This window comes from Nicotiana attenuata, chromosome 9 (genome assembly GCF_001879085.1).
Source record: "Nicotiana attenuata strain UT chromosome 9, NIATTr2, whole genome shotgun sequence".
Classification (NCBI taxonomy): domain Eukaryota; kingdom Viridiplantae; phylum Streptophyta; class Magnoliopsida; order Solanales; family Solanaceae; genus Nicotiana; species Nicotiana attenuata.
In genome coordinates this window covers 23,202,788-23,210,314 of record NC_031997.1, presented here as the reverse complement: position 1 = coordinate 23,210,314, position 7,527 = coordinate 23,202,788, and positions in this window count along the sequence as shown.

The window sequence follows — 7,527 nt, the reverse complement described above, 5'->3', positions numbered from 1 at the left end:
GCCCAATGTCAACCTGGAAGCCAAGCCTTCAAGCAAGTCTGATGTCCATAGGTAGTTCATAACACACAAATGGGCTTCTGGTGTGTCAAAGTTCCTAAGGGCCTCAGGGACCCCGAGCAATGCTCACACCAGAACCTTTTCAAAGAAATAGTTTTGTAAAGAGTTTGGAAGGCCAGCCCTAGTGTGCCAGAGTCCGGAGGAGTCTCATGGATCCTAGGTAGTGCTCACACTGGGGGTGGTAGGACCCTAGATAACTAAGAGTAGAAGTTTGAAAATAGTGTATAAGGGTAGGGGACAGTTTCAGAAAGAAAGCAGTTTGATTTTTCAAAAGTGAACAGAAACATAACAGAACCATATTCTAGCAGATTGGTTCAGATATAGATACAAATAATTAAACAATCATAACAAAACAGGAACACTTGAATCATAGACAGAACTGACCACACACATTCATGTTCCTTGAACAACTTCTGAATAGGGACCAGGTAATCAAAACAAATTTCACATTGCTGGAGTTAACTCGATTTACTGGTTATCACTAGGTGGAATCATGCAGACAGGTATTAAGCAGAGGAAAACATGCTGAAATTAAAATGACTAGCCAAACAGCCATACAGAACAGGGTGGGGTAATAGGATTTAAACGTGCTATTTTCAGAAACAAGTAACAAGTGTCATGGACTAAACAGAGACATGCTAAGGTAAACTAATCATACTAACATGTAGAACAGGATAAGTTAACAGAAATCAAGGCATGCTAGTTAAGAGAGCAATAAACAGGAACATAGAGCAAACAGAAGTGTCACGATCCGAATTTTCCACCCTCGGGAGTCGTGATGGCGCCTACTATTAGGAGCTAGGCAAGCCAACTCGACATTATTTAAATAACGAAACATTTAATAGAAAAGCGGAAGTCTTAAATATAAATAAACTGATAGCAATGCGGAAGTTCAATACAACCTACCCAAGAACTGGAGTCACGAACTCACGAACGTCTAGAGAATGCTAAATACAATGTCTGAATAAAAACATAATTATGTTTGTTCCGGTACAAAGGATAACAAACTAAGGTAAAGATAGAAGAGACTCCGGGCCATGCGGACGCCAGCAAGGCTACCTCGGGATATCTGGACTGAGGTCAGCTCCCAAAACTCCTACTGCTGTCCAAAAGCTGCTCCGTCTCCGTGATCCGTGCAAAGAGATGCACAGAGTGTAGCATCAGCACAACCGACCCCATGTGCTGGTAAGTGCCTGGCCTAACCCCGGCGAAGTAGTGACGAGGCTAGACAGGACTACCAAAACCAACCTGTACAGTTCAATCAACAAATAGAAGATGAAACTGTACAACTGCAATATCAACGAGGGTAGAAATTCAACAATTTGCACGGCACCATCCTTCGTGCTTTTACCCTCGTTCTCACCCAAACAATCAAATAAAGTGCACGGCATCAACCTTCGTACTTTTCCTCACATAAACACTCATATCATGGCACGGAATGACCCTTCATGCATTAGTAATCAAAGCATGGCACGGAATGTTCCTTCGTGCATTAATAATCAAAACATGGCACGGAATGTTCCTTCGTGCATTAATAATTAAAACATGGCACGGAATGTTTCTTCGTGCATTAACATATTCTCAACACAAATCGTGCACGGCATCAACCTTCGTGCTTTATCACTCTTCCTCACCCAAGCAACAATCACAACCAATGGGGCGAGGGATAGACAAACAGTAATAGAAGTCCCGGCAAGGGAAAACACAAGTAAACAGTTAAATCCTGGCAAGGGAACAACAACAATGACTTTCACATCTCGGCAAGGAAAAACAACAACAATGACTTTCACATCCCGGCAAGGGAGGTAATCAATATACGAATACAGCCCGACAAGGGAATAATCACATTTCTTTCTCTTTCTTTCATTTCTTACTGAATAATTACTTTATCGTTCAAGCTACGCTCCAAAGAGTTCACAAATCATAATTCTTTCTCATACTCTTCACATTATACGGAAATCATCAATTACACAAGGAAGTGTCACAACAAAATTAGAATAAGCAAAAATAAGGACTCACGGTCATGCTAGACACCAATGTATAGATACTCGTCACCATGCCTATACACCGTACTCGACAATTAGCAATTAGCAAACAATACTCTAATCCTATTCCCTCAAGCCAAAGTTAGATCAAACACTTACCTCAACTTCCACGGCTAAATCAATACACAACGACCGCCTTTCCTTTCGAATTCAGCTCCAACTCAATCAAATCTATGAAATAACGACTTTATAATATCAATAATAGCTAAACAAATCAAACTCAATGCCTAAATATAGGTTCCCAACCTTTCTTCCAAAAATTCCAAAATCGACCCCGGGACCGCTTGGTCAAAACTCGAGGTTCGAACCAATTCCATATCACCCTTTCCCCCACGAGCCCGAATATATAATTTGTTTTCACATTCGACCCCAAAACGAGGTCTAAATCAAAGAAAATCAAAAAGCCCTAACTCTACCCAATTTCCCCAATTTCAACCCTAGATTACATGATTTGAGCTTAGGAATTTGATAACTGATGATGGAAAATGAAGGAGACAAGTTAAACAATACTTACCCAAGAAGCTTTGATGAAGAAATGCCCTAACAATCGCCTAGAAGCTTTGGAGAAGAAAGGGTTCGTGTATTTTTTGAATAAAACCCGACATTGTTCTGTTTTTATGACTTAAAAATCGCTGGGTGAAATTACCCTACGCGTTCGCGACAGTAGGGTCGCGTTCGCGAAGGGCAGAAATTGACAACCATCGCGTTCGCGAGTGGAGAAGTGCGAACGCGAAGAGGAAAAATTCTGGGGTCCAAAGTTTGGCCTACGCGAACGCGTGAGGCCTTACGCAAACGCGCTGAAGGGGGACCGCAGACTTACGCGAACGCGAGTACAGTTACGCGAACGCGAAGGAGGAGAATCTAGTCATCGTGAACGCGGGAGAGAGGGCGCGAACGCGAAGAAGGAAATGCCTGGGCACCTATTGCAGAATTTTTGCAACTTTTTCTAAGTTCTAAAACTTCCCGGAACACCTCCGAAACACTCCCGAGCCCTCGGGGCTCCTAACCAAACACACACACTAACTCGACAACATTCTACGAACTTCACCGTGCGATCAAGTCGCCAAAATAGCATCAAAATCAATGAATCAAACCTCAAAATTACTAGTTTTTCTTCAAACTTCATAAACTTTCAAATTTATGGTTTTAAATCCGAAACACGTCAAACGACGTCCGTTTTCAACCAAACTTTACAGAAAGTGCTTAAACCATATATACGACTTGTACCGGGCGTCGGAACCAAAATACGAGACCGATACCACAGTCTTTTAATCAAATTTTATTTCCAATTTCCTTAATAATTTCAGAAAAATAATTTCACAGAAAAATTCATTACTCAGGCTCTAGACCTCGGAATTCGACTCCGGGCATATGCCCGAGTCCCATATTTTTCTACGGACCCTCCAGGACCGTCCAATCAGGGGTCCGGGTCCGTTTACCCAAAATGTTGACCAAAGTCAACTTTAATCATATTAATATAAAAATTCATCATTTTTCACAAAGAATTCATATTTAAGCTTTCCGGCTACGCGCCCGGACTGCGCACGCAAGTTGAGGCAACTAAAAATAAGGTTTTCGAGGCCTCGGAAGCACGGTATGAATGAAAAAACAGGTGATGACCCCTTTGGGTCGTCACAAGAAGCATGTTGAAAGTCATAATGAACTGACTACATAGCATATAGAGGAGAGCATGATAACAGAAATTGAGGCATACCAGTTAAAAGGTAGCAAACAGGAAGGTGAAGGCAAGTGGAATCCAAGTGTCTAGCCTTGGCTTTCAGCCAGCTAGACAGAATAGCAAATAGACGTAACAGAAAGAACTACAGTTGTGAGTGTGTGAGTAAGAGTTTATGTGTGTGTAAGTGTTTCTTTCTGTTTCTTTCCGTGTGTTTTTCGTCTGTTCTAAAAAAGCAGAATGGGGAGGTTTATATAGCATTCAGCAAAGTAAAACAAATAAGGCAAAGAAACTTAAGAGTTCACAAATAAGGCATGCAAATAAATTAACCAGTTAATTAGGGCTAGACCCAATCAATTAACACAGCAGGATCCGGGAAAGACCCCTTAAATTAGGGAGAATCAATTAACAGTCAAGTTTGAGGTTTAATAAGGTAACCAAATAAATCAAAGACCAATTATGGGCCAGTTAAAACAATCAAATCCCAGAAATCGATCTAGTAACCTAATTAAGGCAAGTAGTACCATTTATGAGTCACAAATAAAGAAAAATAAGTAAAATCGCAGAGAAATACCAATTTCAACAGAAAATATAATTTCGAACCCTAATTAGGCAAATAAAATTAGTTAATCTCTGTTAATTGACAGTGCAAAGAATAACGGGCAAATATCATAACAAACAATGAAATGATTAGAAACCCTAGGGATTAGAACATAGATATGAAAACCAGTCGAGCAAACAAAGAGAACCGGAGTTAAAACACTCTAACTCTTTAGAAATTTTTTGCAGAAACGTAAAGATGAAACCCTAGCTTTAGAGAAAAGCTAAAATCGGTTAACAACAAGAAAAACAGAAGATTTTTAAAGAGAAATATTAGATAAACTCAAAATCATCTCAGATCTATAGAGATCTAAACAGACTCGAGTAGAATGTGACTAGGATTTTAAAAAATGACAGAGCTGAGAAAAAATCCGGTTTGGAACCAGAGGCTTAAGCCATAAACATGAAGATAACAGTACTCACAAACATAGAGATGAACACAGGCAGGTTCATCGAGAAAATGAAAGGTTTGGACAGAGTCTTGTTCGAATCTCCTTGAGATTCCATCAAACAACAAAGAAATCGAACAACCAGTAGAGGTAGGAGGCGGGATGGGGCCTAAGATCGATAAGAAACCCCATGGATTGAAGGGGTCAGGTGACAGCGGCTAGGGTTAGGGGAGAGTTTGAGAGAGAAACGAGGAGGGAAGAGAAACAGGGGCGGCGGGTTATCGGAAGTGAGTAAGGTTTGGGGGTTTAGGTTTAATTAAAAAGGAAATAACATCCTGGACCGTTGATCTCTGAGATCAACGGCCAGGATTTGATCTGGGGTTGGGCGGGTCAATAGGAAGTTGGGCTATGGGTTACAGATCAGGGTTATTTAATTGGGCTAGGGTAGTATTTTGGGCCAGGTCTGAAATTAAACCAAATTAAAAGAGGCTATTTGTTAAATACCTAATTAATTGATAAAATGATTTGTAAAAAATAGTTAATAAATGATAAAATGATTTTTATGCATAAAAATGATTTAAAATAACTACTTAATATTGTAAAAATACAAAATGTCATTTTCCGTGTAAATAATGTAATTATGCATATACGGGCTATTATTGCAATTTTAGCTTAAAGATAGAAATATAATTATGCATAAAACGAGTACAATTTAATATAAATATAAATGATAAAAAATTAAATAATAAATCATCATAAAATTATTTGTGATGCAATTAGTAATTATTTGGGTAATAAAATGCTAGAATAAATTAATTAAAATCCTTTTAAAATTACATAAAATTATGGAAAATACTGGTTGATGCTCATGCACTACTTTGAAAGTATATATGCATTTTAAAAATATATGAGGGAAAAATTGGGTATCAACATATATATATATATATATATATATATATATATATATATATATATATATATATATATATATATATATATATATATATATCATGCATTTCATGTCAGTAGCCCTCAGAGGTATCCAGATGTTACAGGTTGTATATTCTCTCCCCCTGTTTACATTACTGTCCGTACTTATGCTTTCCTGCCTGATAAGTGGTGATTTTGACTACTTATTTGCGCCTTTTAGCTTTCGTTTTAGTCCAAAAGCGTTTACTTGTGTTCCCGAAAACTGATGAAATATGTTTAATTGTAGGAATATCGGAAAATGAGCCCCCAAGATTAAATCCAACTCAAGAAGGAGTGATCTGAACTCAAGGACAAAAACAGGCACAAAAGCTTAGAAGTGTGGACCGCAGATTGTCATCTGCGGCCGTAGGATGTGAAGAAACCCCCATCAGAAAAGTGTGAAAAGTGCGGCCGCAAAAACTGGGTAAGAGCAAAAGTTCAGAGAACCTGCATTTCAAGTTCAACAAGAGTGCGTACCGCAAAATTATTGTGTGGCCGCAGAAGAACAGCTACGCGGCTGAAGTCACGTTTGTGCGGACCGCAGAAGAGCAAAGTGCGGCCGCAGACACATTTGTGCAGACCGCAAGAAGAGAGAAGTGCGGTCGCAATTCAGAATTATGCGGCTCAGGTTTTCAATCTTGTCAAGCTGAAGCAAAGTGCGGACCGCACATGGAATTGTGCGGCTGCAGAACCTCCTAAAAGGGTTTTTTTGTTCGAAAATTCCAGCGTTGTACAAATAGAAGAGTTTCACCTTTTTAGGTCAAGTTTTGACATCAACTACTACAGTAGATGGTTTTTTTACTCTCTTTAGTAGTTTTTGCTATTTTGAGCTTTTCGAATATAGATTTCATCATTTTAATAATCAATATGGTTTAATTATCATCTTCTATTTCTTTTATCTTAAGCATGAGTAGCTAGATTTTCACTAGGGTTGTGACCCAACGCTAGAGTGTAATCCTAATGGGTGTTTGATTTATTGCTTATTTATGGTTGGGCATTTATTATTTAGCCTTGTTCTTCCTTTTAATTATAAAATTAATGGTTGCAAACATTAGTTCATGCCTATTTGACTTAGTCTCTACTTGACAAAGAGAGACTTAGTCTAGGAAAACTTGGTTAACAAGACATTGGGTCAATCGAGAGATTGATAAGCCCAATTAAAGGGTTGAACCTAGAGATAGTAAAACCCGATTTGAGCTTTGTATCAACCATTTTTTTCAATACCCATTTGGAGTTGAGAAAGCCAAATTTGACAAAATCACGCTCTGACCGAGAGGTATTAAGTGGGTATTTGAGTGCTGATAGCTATAATACGGCCCGACCAATAAAACAAGCTTTAAAGTTCACAACCCGTTAGGCAAACACCTAGGTAAATGTCATAGCCTTAGGCCTTTTATATCATTTGAAAAACAACAACAAAATCAATTTCCTAGTTTCAATTTTTAGTTGGTAATCTTAGTTTAAATTAGACCTAGAAACAACCCAAGTTTGTAGAAGTGAAATTTGAGATAATTCAAGCTCATACACTATAATATATACCCGCTAAATCCCATTCATAGCTCCCTGTGGAAAATCGACCCTGACTCCTTGTTGGGTATTACTATTGTATCGACTGTTTCTTAACCTTAAATAGAGGTGTGACTAGGATGAGATCAATTTTTGGCACCGTTGCCAGGGACCTAAAAACGGATTTAGCTATATATTTGGTTCTGTGTGTGAATTGTCTTCTTTTCCATCCGTGTTATTGACTTTTGTGAATTAATTGTAGGTGCAACAATGGCCCTCAACAATG